Source organism: Doryrhamphus excisus, linkage group LG6 (genome assembly GCF_037039965.1).
Source record: "Doryrhamphus excisus strain RoL-2023G ecotype Guam linkage group LG6, RoL_Dexc_Guam_v1.1, whole genome shotgun sequence".
Taxonomy (NCBI): Eukaryota; Metazoa; Chordata; class Actinopteri; order Syngnathiformes; family Syngnathidae; genus Doryrhamphus; species Doryrhamphus excisus.
This window is the reverse complement of record NC_136362.1, coordinates 185,952-208,084: the sequence shown is the minus strand read 5'-3', so window position 1 is coordinate 208,084 and position 22,133 is coordinate 185,952. Positions and strand designations below refer to the sequence as shown.

The 22,133-nt window shown below is 51.4% G+C and overlaps 5 non-coding genes across 5 annotated transcripts; all 5 read right to left on the bottom strand.

Annotated features, from left to right (window-relative positions):
- Positions 1–4,296: 4,296 nt before the first annotated feature.
- On the bottom strand, positions 4,297–4,368 carry trnad-guc (transfer RNA aspartic acid (anticodon GUC)). The gene has a single exon. It is a non-coding gene; the product is annotated as a tRNA-Asp (tRNA).
- Positions 4,369–11,513: 7,145 nt separating this feature from the next.
- trnad-guc (transfer RNA aspartic acid (anticodon GUC)) lies at positions 11,514–11,585 on the bottom strand. The gene has a single exon. It is a non-coding gene; the product is annotated as a tRNA-Asp (tRNA).
- A 4,783-nt stretch (positions 11,586–16,368) lies between these two features.
- On the bottom strand, positions 16,369–16,440 carry trnad-guc (transfer RNA aspartic acid (anticodon GUC)). The gene has a single exon. It is a non-coding gene; the product is annotated as a tRNA-Asp (tRNA).
- Positions 16,441–18,329: 1,889 nt separating this feature from the next.
- trnai-uau (transfer RNA isoleucine (anticodon UAU)) lies at positions 18,330–18,401 on the bottom strand. The gene has a single exon. It is a non-coding gene; the product is annotated as a tRNA-Ile (tRNA).
- Positions 18,402–18,796: 395 nt separating this feature from the next.
- trnad-guc (transfer RNA aspartic acid (anticodon GUC)) lies at positions 18,797–18,868 on the bottom strand. The gene has a single exon. It is a non-coding gene; the product is annotated as a tRNA-Asp (tRNA).
- Positions 18,869–22,133: the final 3,265 nt, after the last annotated feature.

Sequence of the window (22,133 nt, the reverse complement as noted above, 5' to 3'; positions counted from 1 at the left end):
CCGTTTTCATGGTAGCTGGAGACTTTAACCACTGAAATCCATCCCGCTTATCCTCATCAACGTACTGTATTCCCCAACCGTTACCAGCATGGGGACATTCCAACCCAAGATGGGAACACACTGGACCAGGGACACAGCAACATAGTAGGTGGCACAGACACAGCTTCACATTGCCCCCACTTTTAGACCCGACATGATGACCATTAGTATGTTAGCATTTAAGCTAATTTACTCATGTCTCAAGGCAAATAGACACATGGCATGATGTGGGGACACTATGGGACTGCCTTAACGCTTTTGAACCTTGAGGCTGTTTTGCTAGTTTTTTTTTTTTACCCCGGACACAGTCTCTTTGAGAGGAGGCTGCGGTCCATCAGGACCAAAACCTCACGCTACAAGAACAGTTTCTTCCTGTCTGCTGTCAGCCTCATCAACAAGGCCCGGAACCCCCCCTGACACTGTTCACACCCCACCTCTGCCTCACCCTGCCACTTTGACACTCTATATGCGTTAAATTAACGCTCAGTTTGGACTCTTAGGAAAAACAATGAGACTGCACTTCCGGAATACCAAACAAAAAACAGACTGCGTACATATATTTATACTGCATTCTGTATATTTTGTATTTTCATTTTTTAATAGATGTGTCTGCACCTACTGCACGGAATATGGCCCATTCGGACTCAATATCCCGGTCCTCCCCCGGCTGGAACTGCTGGATGTTGAGGGACTGTCTTGGCTGGCAGGTCTCTTCAACATTGCGTGGAAGTCGGGAACAGTATCTTTGGATTGGCAGACCGGGGTGGTGGTCCCCCTTTTCAAGAAGGGTGACCGGAGGGTGTGTTCCAACTGTAGGGGGATCACACTCCTCAGCCTCCCTGGGAAAGTCTATTCCAGGGTGCTGGAGAGAAGGGTACGACCGTTGGTCGAACCTCTGTTACAAGAGGTCCAATGCGGTTTTCGTCCTAGTCATGGAACACTGGACCAGCTCGACACCCTCACGAGGGTGCTGGAGGGTGCATGGGAGTTTGCCCAACCAGTCTACATGTACTTTGCGGATCTGGAAAAGGCATTCGACCGTGTCCCTTGTGGTGTACTTTGGGGGGATTGGTGGCGCGCTACTACGTGCTATCTGGTCCTTGTACAAACGGGGCAGGAGTCTGGTTCGCATTGTCAGTAGTAAGTCGAGCCTGTTTCCGGTAAACGTTGGCCTCCGCTAAGGCTGCCCTTTGTCACCGATTCTGTTGTCCCGCAATGGCGTGTGAATGCACTCAAGAGCAATAAATGCATCGAGAACAGCAGTAAAGGAAGCGTGAACTCTTTACTGGACCAGGTCAGCTAAGTAACAAAGACAATACATCTGCAAGCTCTTCAAAGGACACGTAAAGAGCACAGCCATAGCAGAGGATGGTTTCGATCCATCGACCGCTGGGTTATGGGCCCAGCACGCTACCGCTGCGCCACTGTGCTGCCGACATCTGTACAAGTACCCTGCTTTGTGCGGCTCCTTTTGAGTGTCCTCTGTTGTCAGTGAACCTCACAAGGTCACAGTGTTTTTTTTCCCGATCAGGGCACCGTTTTAGGTTGGGTGGATGAGTGATCGAAGGCGCCAGATTAAGGTTCCTTACGCTCAGGAGGCTCTGGTTGAAATCCCACAGCTGGCATTTTCCTGGTCAGCTCCATTATCCACGCATGGAATGATTTGACAGCAAAAGACTGTCAGATTGTACAAGACACCTGAACACCTTGAGAAGAAGATTAAGAGAGGTTTTGTTCTAATGAGAAGGGTTTGTTTAACCGGGCTGGTTGTTGCAACCGCAACCCGACTCAAGGTCCAACGTGACATTGTGACATACAAAAGAGGAACTCCCCGTCGGGGAATCGAACCCCGGTCTTTCACGTGACAGGCGGAGATACTGTCCACTATACTAACGAGGACTGCTGCAGAGTTGATGTGGTGTCGATTGGCCAAAGGGGAATTCAGAACAGGCTCGTGGCCCATGACCGTTTTCATGGTAGCTGGAGACTTTAACCACTGAAATCCATCCCGCTTATCCTCATCAACGTACTGTATTCCCCACCCGTTACCAGCACGGGGACATTCCAACCCAAGATGGGAACACACTGGACCAGGGACACAGCAACATAGTAGGTGGCACAGACACAGCTTCACATTGCCCCCACTTTTAGACCCGACTGAAAAAGGACTCTCTTGCTTGGTGCTAACATGATGACCATTAGCATGTTAGCATTTAAGCTAATTTACTCATGTCTCAAGGCAAATAGACACATGGCATGATGTGGGGACACTATGGGACTACCTTAACACTTTTGGACCTTGAGGCTGTCTTGCTAGTTTTTTTTGTTTTTTTTTTACCCCGGACACAGTCTCTTTGAGAGGAGCCTGCGGTCCATCAGGACCAAAACCTCACGCCACAAGAACAGTTTCTTCCCGTCTGCTGTCAGCCTCATCAACAAGGCCCGGAACCCCCCCTGACACTGTTCACACCCCACCTCTGCCTCACCCTGCCACTTTGACACTCTATATGCGTTAAATTAACGCTCACTTTGGACTCTTAGGAAAAACAATCAGACTGCACTTCCGGAATAACAAACAAAAAACAGACTGTGTACATATATTTATACTGCATTCTGTATATTTTGTATTTTCATTTTTCAATAGATGTGTCTGCACCTACTTCACCAAAACAAATCCCCAGTCGAGGTCAGCAGGCCCCGTCTCCACTGTACACAGTGTGGACTGGGCACTGCTTCCCTTTTCGGAGGCACCGGACGGTTTGCCAGAACCCCTTCGAGGCCGACCGAAAGTCGTGCTCCATGGCCTCACGAATTCCTTCCACACCCGAGTTTTTGCCTAGACAACCGCCGAAGCCGCGAACCGTTTGGCCTGACAGTACCTGTCAGCTGCTTCCGGAGTCCCACAAGCCATCAATGCTGGATAGGACTCCTTCTTCAGCTTGACGGCGGCCCTGACCTCTGGTGTCCACCATCGGGTTCGGGGCCTGCCGCCACGACTGGCACCGACCGCCTTGCGGCAGCAGCTCCGGTCAGCCGCCTCAGCAATGGAGGCATGGAATATGGCCCATTCGGACTCAATATCCCGGTCCTCCCCCGGCTGGAACTGCTGGATGTTGAGGGACTGTCTTGGCTGGCAGGTCTCTTCAACATTGCGTGGAAGTCAGGAACAGTATCTTTGGATTGGCAGACCGGGATGGTGGTCCCCCTTTTCAAGAAGGGTGACCGGAGGGTGTGTTCCAACTGTAGGGGGATCACACTCCTCAGCCTCCCTGGGAAAGTCTATTCCAGGGTGCTGGAGAGAAGGGTACGACCGTTGGTCGAACCTCTGTTACAAGAGGTCCAATGCGGTTTTCGTCCTAGTCATGGAACACTGGACCAGCTCGACACCCTCACGAGGGTGCTGGAGGGTGCATGGGAGTTTGCCCAACCAGTCTACATGTACTTTGCGGATCTGGAAAAGGCATTCGACCGTGTCCCTTGTGGCGTACTTTGGGGGGATTGGTGGCGCGCTACTACGTGCTATCTGGTCCTTGTACAAACGGGGCAGGAGTCTGGTTCGCATTGTCAGTAGTAAGTCGAGCCTGTTTCCGGTAAACGTTGGCCTCCGCTAAGGCTGCCCTTTGTCACCGATTCTGTTGTCCCGCAATGGCGTGTGAATGCACTCAAGAGCAATAAATGCATCGAGAACAGCAGTAAAGGAAGCGTGAACTCTTTACTGGACTAGGTCAGCTAAGTAACAAAGACAATACATCTGCAAGATCTTCAAAGGACACGTAAAGAGCACAGCCATAGCAGAGGATGGTTTCGATCCATCGACCTCTGGGTTATGGGCCCAGCACGCTACCGCTGCGCCACTCTGCTTCCGACATCTGTACAAGTACCCTGCTTTGTGCGGCTCCTTTTGAGTGTCCTCTGTTGTCAGTGAACCTCACAAGGTCACAGTGATTTTTTTCCTGATCAGGGCACCGTTTTAGGTTGGGTGGATGAGTGATCGAAGGCGCCAGATTAAGGTTCCTTACGCTCAGGAGGCTCTGGTTGAAATCCCACAGCTGGCATTTTCCTGGTCAGCTCCATTATCCACGCATGGAATGATTTGACAGCAAAAGACTGTCAGATTGTCCAAGACACCTGAAGACCTTGAGAAGAAGATTAAGAGAGGTTTTGTTCTAATGAGAAGGGTTTGTTTAACCGGCCTGGTTGTTGCAACCACAACCCGACTCAAGGTCCAACGTGACATTGTGACATACAAAAGAGGAACTCCCCGTCGGGGAATCGAACCCCGGTCTTCCACGTGACAGGCGGAGATACTGTCCACTATACTAACGAGGACTGCTGCAGAGTTGATGTGGTGTCGATTGGCCAAAGGGGAATTCAGAACAGGCTCGTGGCCCATGACCGTTTTCATGGTAGCTGGAGACTTTAACCACTGAAATCCATCCCGCTTATCCTCATCAACGTACTGTATTCCCCACCCGTTACCAGCACGGGGACATTCCAACCCAAGATGGGAACACACTGGACCAGGGACACAGCAACATAGTAGGTGGCACAGACACAGCTTCACATTGCCCCCACTTTTAGACCCGACTGAAAAAGGACTCTCTTGCTTGGTGCTAACATGATGACCATTAGCATGTTAGCATTTAAGCTAATTTACTCATGTCTCAAGGCAAATAGACACATGGCATGATGTGGGGACACTATGGGACTGCCTTAACACTTTTGGACCTTGAGGCTGTCTTGCTAGTTTTTTTTTGTTTTTTTTTACCCCGGACACAGTCTCTTTGAGAGGAGGCTGCGGTCCATCAGGACCAAAACCTCGCGCCACAAGAACAGTTTCTTCCCGTCTGCTGTCAGCCTCATCAACAAGGCCCGGAACCCCCCCTGACACTGTTCACACCCCACCTCTGCCTCACCCTGCCACTTTGACACTCTATATGCGTTAAATTAACGCTCACTTTGGACTCTTGGGAAAAACAATCCGACTGCACTTCCGGAATAACAAACAAAAAACAGACTGCGTACATATATTTATACTGCATTCTGTATATTTTGTATTTTCATTTTTTAATAGATGTGTCTGCACCTACTTCACCAAAACAAATCCCCAGTCGAGGTCAGCAGGCCCCGTCTCCACTGTAAGCAGTGTGGACTGGGCACTGCTTCCCTTTTCGGAGGCGCCGGACGGTTTGCCAGAACCCCTTCGAGGCCGACCGAAAGTCGTGCTCCATGGCCTCACGAATTCCTTCCACACCCGAGTTTTTGCCTAGACAACCGCCGAAGCCGCGAACCGTTTGGCCTGACAGTACCTGTCAGCTGACCTCTGGTGTCCACCATCGGGTTCGGGGCCTGCCGCCACGACTGGCACCGACAGCCTTGCGGCAGCAGCTCCGGTCTGACGCCTTAGCAATGGAGGCACGGAATATGGCCCATTCGGACTCAATATCCCGGTCCTCCCCCGGCTGGAACTGCTGGATGTTGAGGGACTGTCTTGGCTGGCAGGTCTCTTCAACATTGCGTGGAAGTCGGGAACAGTATCTTTGGATTGGCAGACCGGGGTGGTGGTCCCCCTTTTCAAGAAGGGTGACCGGAGGGTGTGTTCCAACTGTAGGGGGATCACACTCCTCAGCCTCCCTGGGAAAGTCTATTCCAGGGTGCTGGAGAGAAGGGTACGACCGTTGGTCGAACCTCTGTTACAAGAGGTCCAATGCGGTTTTCGTCCTGGTCATGGAACACTGGACCAGCTCGACACCCTCACGAGGGTGCTGGAGGGTGCATGGGATTTTGCCCAACCAGTCTACATGTACTTTGCGGATCTGGAAAAGGCATTCGACCGTGTCCCTTGTGGCGTACTTTGGGGGGATTGGTGGCGCGCTACTACGTGCTATCTGGTCCTTGTACAAACGGAGCAGGAGTCTGGTTCGCTTTGTCAGTAGTAAGTCGAGCCTGTTTCCGGTAAACGTTGGCCTCCGCTAAGGCTGCCCTTTGTCACCGATTCTGTTGTCCCGCAATGGTGTGTGAATGCACTCAAGAGCAATAAATGCATCGAGAACAGCAGTAAAGGAAGCGTGAACTCTTTACTGGACCAGGTCAGCTAAGTAACAAAGACAATACATCTGCAAGCTCTTCAAAGGACAAGTAAAGAGCACAGCCATAGCAGAGGATGGTTTCGATCCATCTACCTCTGGGTTATGGGCCCAGCACGCTACCGCTGCGCCACTCTGCTGCCGACATCTGTACAAGTACCCTGCTTTGTGCGGCTCCTTTTGAGTGTCCTCTGTTGTCAGTGAACCTCACAAGGTCACAGTGTTTTTTTTCCTGATCAGGGCACCGTTTTAGGTTGGGTGGATGAGTGATCGAAGGCGCCAGATTAAGGTTCCTTAAGCTCAGGAGGCTCTGGTTGAAATCCCACAGCTGGCATTTTCCTGGTCAGCTCCATTATCCACGCATGGAATGATTTGACAGCAAAAGACAGTCAGATTGTACAAGACACCTGAACACCTTGAGAAGAAGATTAAGAGAGGTTTTGTTCTAATGAGAAGGGTTTGTTTAACCGGACTGGTTGTTGCAACCGCAACCCGACTCAAGGTCCAACGTGACATTGTGACATACAAAAGAGGAACTCCCCGTCGGGGAATCGAACCCCGGTCTTCCACGTGACAGGCAGAGATACTGTCCACTATAGTAACGAGGACTGCTGCAGAGTTGATGTGGTGTCGATTGGCCAAAGGGGAATTCAGAACAGGCTCGTGGCCCATGACCGTTTTCATGGTAGCTGGAGACTTTAACCACTGAAATCCATCCCGCTTATCCTCATCAACGTACTGTATTCCCCAACCGTTACCAGCATGGGGACATTCCAACCCAAGATGGGAACACACTGGACCAGGGACACAGCAACATAGTAGGTGGCACAGACACAGCTTCACATTGCCCCCACTTTTAGACCCGACTGAAAAAGGACTCTCTTGCTTGGTGCTAACATGATGACCATTAGCATGTTAGCATATAAGCTAATTTACTCATGTCTCAAGGCAAATAGCCACATGGCATGATGTGGGGACACTATGGGACTGCCTTAACACTTTTGGACCTTGAGGCTGTCTTGCTAGTTTTTTTGTTTTTTTTACCCCGGACACAGTCTCTTTGAGAGGAGGCTGCGGTCCATCAGGACCAAAACCTCACGCCACTAGAACAGTTTCTTCCCGTCTGCTGTCAGCCTCATCAACAAGGTCCGGAACCCCCCCTGACACTGTTCACACCCCACCTCTGCCTCACCCTGCCACTTTGACACTCTATATGCGTTAAATTAACGCTCACTTTGGACTCTTGGGAAAAACAATCAGACTGCACTTCCGGAATAACAAACAAAAAACAGACTGCGTACATATATTTATACTGCATTCTGTATATTTTGTATTTTCATTTTTTAATAGATGTGTCTGCACCTACTTCACCAAAACAAATCCCCAGTCGAGGTCAGCAGGCCCCGTCTCCACTGTACACAGTGTGGACTGGGCACTGCTTCCCTTTTCGGAGGCGCCGGACGGTTTGCCAGAACCCCTTCGAGGCCGACCGAAAGTCGTGCTCCATGGCCTCACGAATTCCTTCCACACCCGAGTTTTTGCCTAGACAACTGCCGAAGCCGCGAACCGTTTGGCCTGGCAGTACCTGTCAGCTGCTTCCGGAGTCCCACAAGCCATCAATGCTGGATAGGACTCCTTCTTCAGCTTGACGGCGGCCCTGACCTCTGGTGTCCACCATCGGGTTCGGGGCCTGCCGCCACGACTGGCACCGACCGCCTTGCGGCAGCAGCTCTGGTCAGCCGCCTCAGCAATGGAGGCACGGAATATGGCCCATTCGGACTCAATATCCCGGTCCTCCCCCGGCTGGAACTGCTGGATGTTGAGGGACTGTCTTGGCTGGCAGGTCTCTTCAACATTGCGTGGAAGTCGGGAACAGTATCTTTGGATTGGCAGACCGGGGTGGTGGTCCCCCTTTTCAAGAAGGGTGACCGGAGGGTGTGTTCCAACTGTAGGGGGATCACACTCCTCAGCCTCCCTGGGAAAGTCTATTCCAGGGTGCTGGAGAGAAGGGTACGACCGTTGGTCGAACCTCTGTTACAAGAGGTCCAATGCGGTTTTCGTCCTGGTCATGGAACACTGGACCAGCTCGACACCCTCACGAGGGTGCTGGAGGGTGCATGGGAGTTTGCCCAACCAGTCTACATGTACTTTGCGGATCTGGAAAAGGCATTCGACCGTGTCCCTTGTGGCGTACTTTGGGGGGATTGGTGGCGCGCTACTACATGCTATCTGGTCCTTGTACAAACGGGGCAGGAGTCTGGTTCGCATTGTCAGTAGTAAGTCGAGCCTGTTTCCGGTAAACGTTGGCCTCTGCTAAGGCTGCCCTTTGTCACCGATTCTGTTGTCCCGCAATGGCGTGTGAATGCACTCAAGAGCAATAAATGCATCGAGAACAGCAGTAAAGGAAGCGTGAACTCTTTACTGGACCAGGTCAGCTAAGTAACAAAGACAATACATCTGCAAGCTCTTCAAAGGACACGTAAAGAGCACAGCCATAGCAGAGGATGGTTTCGATCCATCGACCTCTGGGTTATGGGCCCAGCACGCTACCGCTGCGCCACTCTGCTTCCGACATCTGTACAAGTACCCTGCTTTGTGCGGCTCCTTTTGAGTGTCCTCTGTTGTCAGTGAACCTCACAAGGTCACAGTGTTTTTTTCCTGATCAGGGCACCGTTTTAGGTTGGGTGGATGAGTGATCGAAGGCGCCAGATTAAGGTTCCTTACGCTCAGGAGGCTCTGGTTGAAATCCCACAGCTGGCATTTTCCTGGTCAGCTCCATTATCCACGCATGGAATGATTTGACAGCAAAAGACTGTCAGATTGTACAAGACACCTGAACACCTTGAGAAGAAGATTAAGAGAGGTTTTGTTCTAATGAGAAGGGTTTGTTTAACCGGACTGGTTGTTGCAACCGCAACCCGACTCAAGGTCCAACGTGACATTGTGACATACAAAAGAGGAACTCCCCGTCGGGGAATCGAACCCCGGTCTTCCACGTGACAGGCAGAGATACTGTCCACTATACTAACGAGGACTGCTGTAGAGTTGATGTGGTGTCGATTGGCCAAAGGGAATTCAGAACAGGCTCGTGGCCCATGACCGTTTTCATGGTAGCTGGAGACTTTAACCACTGAAATCCATCCCGCTTATCCTCATCAACGTACTGTATTCCCCACCCGTTACCAGCACGGGGACATTCCAACCCAAGATGGGAACACACTGGACCAGGGACACAGCAACATAGTAGGTGGCACAGACACAGCTTCACATTGCCCCCACTTTTAGACCCGACTGAAAAAGGACTCTCTTGCTTGGTGCTAACATGATGACCATTAGCATGTTAGCATTTAAGCTAATTTACTCATGTCTCAAGGCAAATAGACACATGACATGATGTGGGGACACTATGGGACTGCCTTAACACTTTTGGACCTTGAGGCTGTCTTGCTAGTTTTTTTTGTTTTTTTACCCCGGACACAGTCTCTTTGAGAGGAGGCTGCGGTCCATCAGGACCAAAACCTCACGCCACTAGAACAGTTTCTTCCCGTCTGCTGTCAGCCTCATCAACAAGGTCCGGAACCCCCCCTGACACTGTTCACACCCCACCTCTGCCTCACCCTGCCACTTTGACACTCTATATGCGTTAAATTAACGCTCACTTTGGACTCTTGGGAAAAACAATCAGACTGCACTTCCGGAATAACAAACAAAAAACAGACTGCGTACATATATTTATACTGCATTCTGTATATTTTGTATTTTCATTTTTTAATAGATGTGTCTGCACCTACTTCACCAAAACAAATCCCCAGTCGAGGTCAGCAGGCCCCGTCTCCACTGTAAACAGTGTGGACTGGGCACTGCTTCCCTTTTCGGAGGCGCCGGACGGTTTGCCAGAACCCCTTCGAGGCCGACCGAAAGTCGTGCTCCATGGCCTCACGAATTCCTTCCACACCCGAGTTTTTGCCTAGACAACCGCCGAAGCCGCGAACCGTTTGGCCTGGCAGTACCTGTCAGCTGCTTCCGGAGTCCCACAAGCCATCAATACTGGATAGGACTCCTTCTTCAGCTTGACGGCGGCCCTGACCTCTGGTGTCCACCATCGGGTTCGGGGCCTGCCGCCACGACTGGCACCGACCGCCTTGCGGCAGCAGCTCTGGTCAGCCGCCTCAGCAATGGAGGCACGGAATATGGCCCATTCGGACTCAATATCCCGGTCCTCCCCCGGCTGGAACTGCTGGATGTTGAGGGACTGTCTTGGCTGGCAGGTCTCTTCAACATTGCGTGGAAGTCGGGAACAGTATCTTTGGATTGGCAGACCGGGGTGGTGGTCCCCCTTTTCAAGAAGGGTGACCGGAGGGTGTGTTCCAACTGTAGGGGGATCACACTCCTCAGCCTCCCTGGGAAAGTCTATTCCAGGGTGCTGGAGAGAAGGGTACGACCGTTGGTCGAACCTCTGTTACAAGAGGTCCAATGCGGTTTTCGTCCTGGTCATGGAACACTGGACCAGCTCGACACCCTCACGAGGGTGCTGGAGGGTGCATGGGAGTTTGCCCAACCAGTCTACATGTACTTTGCGGATCTGGAAAAGGCATTCGACCGTGTCCCTTGTGGCGTACTTTGGGGGGATTGGTGGCGCGCTACTACGTGCTATCTGGTCCTTGTACAAACGGGCCAGGAGTCTGGTTCGCATCGTAAGTAAGTAAGTCGAGCCTGTTTCCGGTAAACGTTGGCCTCCGCTAAGGCTGCCCTTTGTCACCGATTCTGTTGTCCCGCAATGGCGTGTGAATGCACTCAAGAGCAATAAATGCATCGAGAACAGCAGTAAAGGAAGTGTGAACTCTTTACTGGACCAGGTCAGCTAAGTAACAAAGACAATACATCTGCAAGCTCTTCAAAGGACACGTAAAGAGCACAGCCATAGCAGAGGATGGTTTCGATCCATCGACCTCTGGGTTATGGGCCCAGCACGCTACCGCTGCGCCACTCTGCTGCCGACATCTGTACAAGTACCCTGCTTTGTGCGGCTCCTTTTGAGTGTCCTCTGTTGTCAGTGAACCTCACAAGGTCACAGTGTTTTTTTCCTGATCAGGGCACCGTTTTAGGTTGGGTGGATGAGTGATCGAAGGCGCCAGATTAAGGTTCCTTACGCTCAGGAGGCTCTGGTTGAAATCCCACAGCTGGCATTTTCCTGGTCAGCTCCATTATCCACGCATGGAATGATTTGACAGCAAAAGACTGTCAGATTGTACAAGACACCTGAACACCTTGAGAAGAAGATTAAGAGAGGTTTTGTTCTAATGAGAAGGGTTTGTTTAACCGGACTGGTTGTTGCAACCGCAACCCGACTCAAGGTCCAACGTGACATTGTGACATACAAAAGAGGAACTCCCCGTCGGGGAATCGAACCCCGGTCTTCCACGTGACAGGCGGAGATACTGTCCACTATACTAACGAGGACTGCCGCAGAGTTGATGTGGTGTCGATTGGCCAAAGGGGAATTCAGAACACGCTCGTGGCCCATGACCGTTTTCATGGTAGCTGGAGACTTTAACCACTGAAATCCATCCCGCTTATCCTCATCAACGTACTGTATTCCCCAACCGTTACCAGCATGGGGACATTCCAACCCAAGATGGGAACACACTGGACCAGGGACACAGCAACATAGTAGGTGGCACAGACACAGCTTCACATTGCCCCCACTTTTAGACCCGACTGAAAAAGGACTCTCTTGCTTGGTGCTAACATGATGACCATTAGCATGTTAGCATATAAGCTAATTTACTCATGTCTCAAGGCAAATAGACACATGGCATGATGTGGGGACACTATGGGACTGCCTTAACACTTTTGGACCTTGAGGCTGTCTTGCTAGTTTTTTTGTTTTTTTTTACCCCGGACACAGTCTCTTTGAGAGGAGGCTGCGGTCCATCAGGACCAAAACCTCACGCCACTAGAACAGTTTCTTCCCGTCTGCTGTCAGCCTCATCAACAAGGTCCGGAACCCCCCCTGACACTGTTCACACCCCACCTCTGCCTCACCCTGCCACTTTGACACTCTATATGCGTTAAATTAACGCTCACTTTGGACTCTTGGGAAAAACAATCAGACTGCACTTCCGGAATAACAAACAAAAAACAGACTGCGTACATATATTTATACTGCATTCTGTATATTTTGTATTTTCATTTTTTAATAGATGTGTCTGCACCTACTTCACCAAAACAAATCCCCAGTCGAGGTCAGCAGGCCCCGTCTCCACTGTACACAGTGTGGACTGGGCACTGCTTCCCTTTTCGGAGGTGCCGGACGGTTTGCCAGAACCCCTTCGAGGCCGACCGAAAGTCGTGCTCCATGGCCTCACGAATTCCTTCCACACCCGAGTTTTTGCCTAGACAACCGCCGAAGCCGCGAACCGTTTGGCCTGGCAGTACCTGTCAGCTGCTTCCGGAGTCCCACAAGCCATCAATGCTGGATAGGACTCCTTCTTCAGCTTGACGGCGGCCCTGACCTCTGGTGTCCACCATCGGGTTCGGGGCCTGCCGCCACGACTGGCACCGACCGCCTTGCGGCAGCAGCTCTGGTCAGCCGCCTCAGCAATGGAGGCACGGAATATGGCCCATTCGGACTCAATATCCCGGTCCTCCCCCGGCTGGAACTGCTGGATGTTGAGGGACTGTCTTGGCTGGCAGGTCTCTTCAACATTGCGTGGAAGTCGGGAACAGTATCTTTGGATTGGCAGACCGGGGTGGTGGTCCCCCTTTTCAAGAAGGGTGACCGGAGGGTGTGTTCCAACTGTAGGGGGATCACACTCCTCAGCCTCCCTGGGAAAGTCTATTCCAGGGTGCTGGAGAGAAGGGTACGACCGTTGGTCGAACCTCTGTTACAAGAGGTCCAATGCGGTTTTCGTCCTGGTCATGGAACACTGGACCAGCTCGACACCCTCACGAGGGTGCTGGAGGGTGCATGGGAGTTTGCCCAACCAGTCTACATGTACTTTGCGGATCTGGAAAAGGCATTCGACCGTGTCCCTTGTGGCGTACTTTGGGGGGATTGGTGGCGCGCTACTACGTGCTATCTGGTCCTTGTACAAACGGGGCAGGAGTCTGGTTCGCATTGTCAGTAGTAAGTCGAGCCTGTTTCCGGTAAACGTTGGCCTCCGCTAAGGCTGCCCTTTGTCACCGATTCTGTTGTCCCGCAATGGCGTGTGAATGCACTCAAGAGCAATAAATGCATCGAGAACAGCAGTAAAGGAAGCGTGAACTCTTTACTGGACCAGGTCAGCTAAGTAACAAAGACAATACATCTGCAAGCTCTTCAAAGGACACGTAAAGAGCACAGCCATAGCAGAGGATGGTTTCGATCCATCGACCTCTGGGTTATGGGCCCAGCAAAATTACCGCTGCACCACTCTGCTGCCGACATCTGTACAAGTACCCTGCTTTGTGCGGCTCCTTTTGAGTGTCCTCTGTTGTCAGTGAACCTCACAAGGTCACAGTGTTTTTTTTCCTGATCAGGGCACCGTTTTAGGTTGGGTGGATGAGTGATCGAAGGCGCCAGATTAAGGTTCCTTACGCTCAGGAGGCTCTGGTTGAAATCCCACAGCTGGCATTTTCCTGGTCAGCTCCATTATCCACGCAGGGAATGATTTGACAGCAAAAGACAGTCAGATTGTACAAGACACCTGAACACCTTGAGAAGAAGATTAAGAGAGGTTTTGTTCTAATGAGAAGGGTTTGTTTAACCGGACTGGTTGTTGCAACCGCAACCCGACTCAAGGTCCAACGTGACATTGTGACATACAAAAGAGGAACTCCCCGTCGGGGAATCGAACCCCGGTCTTTCACGTGACAGGCAGAGATACTGTCCACTATACTAACGAGGACTGCTGTAGAGTTGATGTGGTGTCGATTGGCCAAAGGGAATTCAGAACAGGCTCGTGGCCCATGACCGTTTTCATGGTAGCTGGAGACTTTAACCACTGAAATCCATCCCGCTTATCCTCATCAACGTACTGTATTCCCCACCCGTTACCAGCACGGGGACATTCCAACCCAAGATGGGAACACACTGGACCAGGGACACAGCAACATAGTAGGTGGCACAGACACAGCTTCACATTGCCCCCACTTTTAGACCCGACTGAAAAAGGACTCTCTTGCTTGGTGCTAACATGATGACCATTAGCATGTTAGCATTTAAGCTAATTTACTCATGTCTCAAGGCAAATAGACACATGGCATGATGTGGGGACACTATGGGACTGCCTTAACACTTTTGGACCTTGAGGCTGTCTTGCTAGTTTTTTTTGTTTTTTTACCCCGGACACAGTCTCTTTGAGAGGAGGCTGCGGTCCATCAGGACCAAAACCTCACGCCACTAGAACAGTCTCTTCCCGTCTGCTGTCAGCCTCATCAACAAGGTCCGGAACCCCCCCTGACACTGTTCACACCCCACCTCTGCCTCACCCTGCCACTTTGACACTCTATATGCGTTAAATTAACGCTCACTTTGGACTCTTGGGAAAAACAATCAGACTGCACTTCCGGAATAACAAACAAAAAACAGACTGCGTACATATATTTATACTGCATTCTGTATATTTTGTATTTTCATTTTTTAATAGATGTGTCTGCACCTACTTCACCAAAACAAATCCCCAGTCGAGGTCAGCAGGCCCCGTCTCCACTGTAAACAGTGTGGACTGGGCACTGCTTCCCTTTTCGGAGGCGCCGGACGGTTTGCCAGAACCCCTTCGAGGCCGACCGAAAGTCGTGCTCCATGGCCTCACGAATTCCTTCCACACCCGAGTTTTTGCCTAGACAACCGCCGAAGCCGCGAACCGTTTGGCCTGGCAGTACCTGTCAGCTGCTTCCGGAGTCCCACAAGCCATCAATGCTGGATAGGACTCCTTCTTCAGCTTGACGGCGGCCCTGACCTCTGGTGTCCACCATCGGGTTCGGGGCCTGCCGCCACGACTGGCACCGACCGCCTTGCGGCAGCAGCTCTGGTCAGCCGCCTCAGCAATGGAGGCACGGAATATGGCCCATTCGGACTCAATATCCCGGTCCTCCCCCGGCTGGAACTGCTGGATGTTGAGGGACTGTCTTGGCTGGCAGGTCTCTTCAACATTGCGTGGAAGTCGGGAACAGTATCTTTGGATTGGCAGACCGGGGTGGTGGTCCCCCTTTTCAAGAAGGGTGACCGGAGGGTGTGTTCCAACTGTAGGGGGATCACACTCCTCAGCCTCCCTGGGAAAGTCTATTCCAGGGTGCTGGAGAGAAGGGTACGACCGTTGGTCGAACCTCTGTTACAAGAGGTCCAATGCGGTTTTCGTCCTGGTCATGGAACACTGGACCAGCTCGACACCCTCACGAGGGTGCTGGAGGGTGCATGGGAGTTTGCCCAACCAGTCTACATGTACTTTGCGGATCTGGAAAAGGCATTCGACCGTGTCCCTTGTGGCGTACTTTGGGGGGATTGGTGGCGCGCTACTACGTGCTATCTGGTCCTTGTACAAACGGGCCAGGAGTCTGGTTCGCATTGTAAGTAAGTAAGTCGAGCCTGTTTCCGGTAAACGTTGGCCTCCGCTAAGGCTGCCCTTTGTCACCGATTCTGTTGTCCCGCAATGGCGTGTGAATGCACTCAAGAGCAATAAATGCATCGAGAACAGCAGTAAAGGAAGCGTGAACTCTTTACTGGACCAGGTCAGCTAAGTAACAAAGACAATACATCTGCAAGCTCTTCAAAGGACACGTAAAGAGCACAGCCATAGCAGAGGATGGTTTCGATCCATCGACCTCTGGGTTATGGGCCTAGCACGCTACCGCTGCGCCACTCTGCTGCCGACATCTGTACAAGTACCCTGCTTTGTGCGGCTCCTTTTGAGTGTCCTCTGTTGTCAGTGAACCTCACAAGGTCACAGTGTTTTTTTCCTGATCAGGGCACCGTTTTAGGTTGGGTGGATGAGTGATCGAAGGCGCCAGATTAACGTTCCTTACGCTCAGGAGGCTCTGGTTGAAATCCCACAGCTGGCATTTTCCTGGTCAGCTCCATTATCCACGCATGGAATGATTTGACAGCAAAAGACTGTCAGATTGTACAAGACACCTGAACACCTTGAGAAGAAGATTAAGAGAGGTTTTGTTCTAATGAGAAGGGTTTGTTTAACCGGACTGGTTGTTGCAACCGCAACCCGACTCAAGGTCCAACGTGACATTGTGACATACAAAGGAGGAACTCCCCATCGGGGAATCGAACCCCGGTCTTCCACGTGACAGGCGGAGATACTGTCCACTATACTAACGAGGACTGCTGCAGAGTTGATGTGGTGTCGATTGGCCAAAGGGGAATTCAGAACAGGCTCGTGGCCCATGACCGTTTTCATGGTAGCTGGAGACTTTAACCACTGAAATCCATCCCGCTTATCCTCATCAACGTACTGTATTCCCCAACCGTTACCAGCATGGGGACATTCCAACCCAAGATGGGAACACACTGGACCAGGGACACAGCAACATAGTAGGTGGCACAGACACAGCTTCACATTGCCCCCACTTTTAGACCCGACTGAAAAAGGACTCTCTTGCTTGGTGCTAACATGATGACCATTAGCATGTTAGCATATAAGCTAATTTACTCATGTCTCAAGGCAAATAGACACATGGCATGATGTGGGGACACTATGGGACTGCCTTAACACTTTTGGACCTTGAGGCTGTCTTGCTAGTTTTTTTGTTTTTTTTTACCCCGGACACAGTCTCTTTGAGAGGAGGCTGCGGTCCATCAGGACCAAAACCTCACGCCACTAGAACAGTTTCTTCCCGTCTGCTGTCAGCCTCATCAACAAGGTCCGGAACCCCCCCTGACACTGTTCACACCCCACCTCTGCCTCACCCTGCCACTTTGACACTCTATATGCGTTAAATTAACGCTCACTTTGGACTCTTGGGAAAAACAATCAGACTGCACTTCCGGAATAACAAACAAAAAACAGACTGCGTACATATATTTATACTGCATTTTGTATATTTTGTATTTTCATTTTTTAATAGATGTGTCTGCACCTACTTCACCAAAACAAATCCCCAGTCGAGGTCAGCAGGCCCCGTCTCCACTGTACACAGTGTGGACTGGGCACTGCTTCCTTTTTCGGAGGCGCCGGACGGTTTGCCAGAACCCCTTCGAGGCCGACCGAAAGTCGTGCTCCATGGCCTCACGAATTCCTTCCACACCCGAGTTTTTGCCTAGACAACCGCCGAAGCCGCGAACCGTTTGGCCTGGCAGTACCTGTCAGCTGCTTCCGGAGTCCCACAAGCCATCAATGCTGGATAGGACTCCTTCTTCAGCTTGACGGCGGCCCTGACCTCTGGTGTCCACCATCGGGATCGGGGCCTGCCGCCACGACTGGCACCGACCGCCTTGCGGCAGCAGCTCTGGTCAGCCGCCTCAGCAATGGAGGCACGGAATATGGCCCATTCGGACTCAATATCCCGGTCCTCCCCCGGCTGGAACTGCTGGATGTTGAGGGACTGTCTTGGCTGGCAGGTCTCTTCAACATTGCGTGGAAGTCGGGAACAGTATCTTTGGATTGGCAGACCGGGGTGGTGGTCCCCCTTTTCAAGAAGGGTGACCGGAGGGTGTGTTCCAACTGTAGGGGGATCACACTCCTCAGCCTCCCTGGGAAAGTCTATTCCAGGGTGCTGGAGAGAAGGGTACGACCGTTGGTCGAACCTCTGTTACAAGAGGTCCAATGCGGTTTTCGTCCTGGTCATGGAACACTGGACCAGCTCGACACCCTCACGAGGGTGCTGGAGGGTGCATGGGAGTTTGCCCAACCAGTCTACATGTACTTTGCGGATCTGGAAAAGGCATTCGACCGTGTCCCTTGTGGCGTACTTTGGGGGGATTGGTGGCGCGCTACTACGTGCTATCTGGTCCTTGTACAAACGGGCCAGGAGTCTGGTTCGCATCGTAAGTAAGTAAGTCGAGCCTGTTTCCGGTAAACGTTGGCCTCCGCTAAGGCTGCCCTTTGTCACCGATTCTGTTGTCCCGCAATGGCGTGTGAATGCACTCAAGAGCAATAAATGCATCGAGAACAGCAGTAAAGGAAGCGTGAACTCTTTACTGGACCAGGTCAGCTAAGTAACAAAGACAATACATCTGCAAGCTCTTCAAAGGACACGTAAAGAGCACAGCCATAGCAGAGGATGGTTTCGATCCATCGACCTCTGGGTTATAGGCCCAGCACGCTACCGCTGCGCCACTCTGCTGCCGACATCTGTACAAGTACCCTGCTTTGTGCGGCTCCTTTTGAGTGTCCTCTGTTGTCAGTGAACCTCACAAGGTCACAGTGTTTTTTTCCTGATCAGGGCACCGTTTTAGGTTGGGTGGATGAGTGATCGAAGGCGCCAGATTAAGGTTCCTTACGCTCAGGAGGCTCTGGTTGAAATCCCACAGCTGGCATTTTCCTGGTCAGCTCCATTATCCACGCATGGAATGATTTGACAGCAAAAGACTGTCAGATTGTACAAGATACCTGAACACCTTGAGAAGAAGATTAAGAGAGGTTTTGTTCTAATGAGAAGGGTTTGTTTAACCGGACTGGTTGTTGCAACCGCAACCCGACTCAAGGTCCAACGTGACATTGTGACATACAAAAGAGGAACTCCCCGTCGGGGAATCGAACCCCGGTCTTCCACGTGACAGGCGGAGATACTGTCCACTATACTAACGAGGACTGCTGCAGAGTTGATATGGTGTCGATTGGCCAAAGGGGAATTCAGAACAGGCTCGTGGCCCATGACCGTTTTCATGGTAGCTGGAGACTTTAACCACTGAAATCCATCCCGCTTATCCTCATCAACGTACTGTATTCCCCAACCGTTACCAGCATGGGGACATTCCAACCCAAGATGGGAACACACTGGACCAGGGACACAGCAACATAGTAGGTGGCACAGACACAGCTTCACATTGCCCCCACTTTTAGACCCGACTGAAAAAGGACTCTCTTGCTTGGTGCTAACATGATGACCATTAGCATGTTAGCATATAAGCTAATTTACTCATGTCTCAAGGCAAATAGACACATGGCATGATGTGGGGACACTATGGGACTGCCTTAACACTTTTGGACCTTGAGGCTGTCTTGCTAGTTTTTTTGTTTTTTTTTTACCCCGGACACAGTCTCTTTGAGAGGAGGCTGCGGTCCATCAGGACCAAAACCTCACGCCACTAGAACAGTTTCTTCCCATCTGCTGTCAGCCTCATCAACAAGGTCCGGAACCCCCCCTGACACTGTTCACACCCCACCTCTGCCTCACCCTGCCACTTTGACACTCTATATGCGTTAAATTAACGCTCACTTTGGACTCTTGGGAAAAACAATCAGACTGCACTTCCGGAATAACAAACAAAAAACAGACTGCGTACATATATTTATACTGCATTCTGTATATTTTGTATTTTCATTTTTTAATAGATGTGTCTGCACCTACTTCACCAAAACAAATCCCCAGTCGAGGTCAGCAGGCCCCGTCTCCACTGTACACAGTGTGGACTGGGCACTGCTTCCCTTTTCGGAGGCGCCGGACGGTTTGCCAGAACCCCTTCGAGGCCGACCGAAAGTCGTGCTCCATGGCCTCACGAATTCCTTCCACACCCGAGTTTTTGCCTAGACAACCGCCGAAGCCGCGAACCGTTTGGCCTGGCAGTACCTGTCAGCTGCTTCCGGAGTCCCACAAGCCATCAATGCTGGATAGGACTCCTTCTTCAGCTTGACGGCGGCCCTGACCTCTGGTGTCCACCATCGGGTTCGGGGCCTGCCGCCACGACTGGCACCGACCGCCTTGCGGCAGCAGCTCTGGTCAGCCGCCTCAGCAATGGAGGCACGGAATATGGCCCATTCGGACTCAATATCCCGGTCCTCCCCCGGCTGGAACTGCTGGATGTTGAGGGACTGTCTTGGCTGGCAGGTCTCTTCAACATTGCGTGGAAGTCGGGAACAGTATCTTTGGATTGGCAGACCGGGGTGGTGGTCCCCCTTTTCAAGAAGGGTGACCGGAGGGTGTGTTCCAACTGTAGGGGGATCACACTCCTCAGCCTCCCTGGGAAAGTCTATTCCAGGGTGCTGGAGAGAAGGGTACGACCGTTGGTCGAACCTCTGTTACAAGAGGTCCAATGCGGTTTTCGTCCTGGTCATGGAACACTGGACCAGCTCGACACCCTCACGAGGGTGCTGGAGGGTGCATGGGAGTTTGCCCAACCAGTCTACATGTACTTTGCAGATCTGGAAAAGGCATTCGACCGTGTCCCTTGTGGCGTACTTTGGGGGGATTGGTGGCGCGCTACTACGTGCTACCTGGTCCTTGTACAAACGGGGCAGGAGTCTGGTTCGCATTGTCAGTAGTAAGTCGAGCCTGTTTCCGGTAAACGTTGGCCTCCGCTAAGGCTGCCCTTTGTCACCGATTCTGTTGTCCCGCAATGGCGTGTGAATGCACTCAAGAGCAATAAATGCATCGAGAACAGCAGTAAAGGAAGTGTGAACTCTTTACTGGACCAGGTCAGCTAAGTAACAAAGACAATACATCTGCAAGCTCTTCAAAGGACATGTAAAGAGCACAGCCATAGCAGAGGATGGTTTCGATCCATCGACCTCTGGGTTATGGGCCCAGCAAAATTACCGCTGCACCACTCTGCTGCCGACATCTGTACAAGTACCCTGCTTTGTGCGGCTCCTTTTGAGTGTCCTCTGTTGTCAGTGAACCTCACAAGGTCACAGTGTTTTTTTTTCCTGATCAGGGCACCGTTTTAGGTTGGGTGGATGAGTGATCGAAGGCGCCAGATTAAGGTTCCTTACGCTCAGGAGGCTCTGGTTGAAATCCCACAGCTGGCATTTTCCTGGTCAGCTCCATTATCCACGCAGGGAATGATTTGACAGCAAAAGACAGTCAGATTGTACAAGACACCTGAACACATTGAGAAGAAGATTAACAGAGGTTTTGTTCTAATGAGAAGGGTTTGTTTAACCGGACTGGTTGTTGCAACCGCAACCCGACTCAAGGTCCAACGTGACATACAAAAGACTAACTCCCCATCGGGGAATCGAACCCAGGTCTTCCACGTGACAGGCGGAGATACTGTCCACTATACTAACAAGGACTTCTGCTGAGTTGATGTGGTGTCGATTGGCCAAAGGGGAATTCAGAACAGGCTCGTGGCCCATGACCGTTTTCATGATAGCTGGAGACTTTAACCACTGAAATCCATCCCGCTTATCCTCATCAACGTACTGTATTCCCCACCCGTTACCAGCACGGGGACATTCCAACCCAAGATGGGAACACACTGGACCAGGGACACAGCAACATAGTAGGTGGCACAGAACCAGCTTCACATTTCCCCCACTTTTAGACCCGACTGAAAAAGGACTCTCTTGCCGGTAACAGGTGGGGAATACAGTCCGTTGATGAGGATAAGAGCTACAGAAAATGGGAAGGATTTCACTGGTTGAAGTCTCCAGCTACCATAAAAACGGTCATGGGCCACAAGCCTGTTCTGAATTCCGCTTTGGCCAATCGACACTACATCAACTCAGCAGCAGTCCTTGTTAGTATAGTGACCAGTATCTCCTCCTGTCACATGGAAGATTACGCGGTTCGATTCCCAGACGGGGAGTTCCTGTTTTGTATGTCACGTTGAACCTTGAGCAGGGTTGTGGTTGCAACAACCAGTCCGGGAGAACAAGACCTCTATTCATCTTCTTCTCCAAGTGCTCAGCTGTGTTGTACAATCTGACAGTCCTTTGCTACCAAATCATTCCAGTCGTGGATAATGGACCTGACCAGGAAAATGACAGCTGTGGGATTTCTACCAGTGGCTCCTGAGCGAAAGGAGCCTTAATCTGGTGCTTTAGACCACTCATCCACACAACCCAAAACGGTGCCCTGATCAGGAAAAAACTGTGACCTTGTGAGGTTCGCTGACAACGTAGGACACTGAAA